The sequence below is a fragment of the Rutidosis leptorrhynchoides genome, chromosome 4, assembly GCF_046630445.1.
Source record: "Rutidosis leptorrhynchoides isolate AG116_Rl617_1_P2 chromosome 4, CSIRO_AGI_Rlap_v1, whole genome shotgun sequence".
NCBI lineage: Eukaryota > Viridiplantae > Streptophyta > Magnoliopsida > Asterales > Asteraceae > Rutidosis > Rutidosis leptorrhynchoides.
Window position 1 is genome coordinate 584,341,190 of NC_092336.1, and position 927 is coordinate 584,342,116.

Here is a 927-nt window from a genome sequence, read left to right on the forward strand (position 1 = left end):
ATTTAGTTAAGTTATATGTACTAAATATATTTTATATATGTATGTATATATATATATATATATATATATATATATATATATATATTATTTGTTTGTCAAAACAATATTTTAATAATACTAAGATAATATTAATAGTGATAAAAATAATAATAATAATAATAATGATATTACTAATATTAATTAATAATGATAATAGCAGTAGTTTTAATATAATGAATAATTTAATAATAATGGTCATGAAAATATTAATTTTTGTTAATAATACTTAATTCTTAGTAATAATAATAATCATAAAAATATCTATTTTGTTAATAAAGATAATAAGTTTAATTATAACCATACTAATAATCATATTATCAATAATAATGATTTTATTACTAATACATTTGTTGATAATAACAATAATAATACTAACAATTTATAAAATGATACTAATAATAATATTTATAGTGATAAATTGTATTATGTTCATAATAATAATAATAATGATCATAATCATAATAGTAATAGTACATATGTTAATATTAGTAATAATAATAATAATAATAATAATAATATTAGGTAATGATTATAATATTAGTAATAATAACAATTTTAATAATAATGATTAACAGTAGCAATAACAATCATAATAATAATAATGATAATAATAATGATGATAATAATAATAATAATAATAACAATAATAATAATAATAATAATAATAATAATAATAATAATAATAATAATGAAAATAAAAGTGTATACCCCTATTAAGAAGCTTTTCTAAAAACAATTGCCCCAGACTGGGCTCGAACCCGAGACCTCTTGCTAAGCCAACACCCCTTCTAACCGTTCCTCTATCCTTACATTTCTGTTTTATTTCCCAATTTAGTTTTATATAACCCGTTTTTATTATGTTTCCATTTTTCTTTCTTTAACTTCATA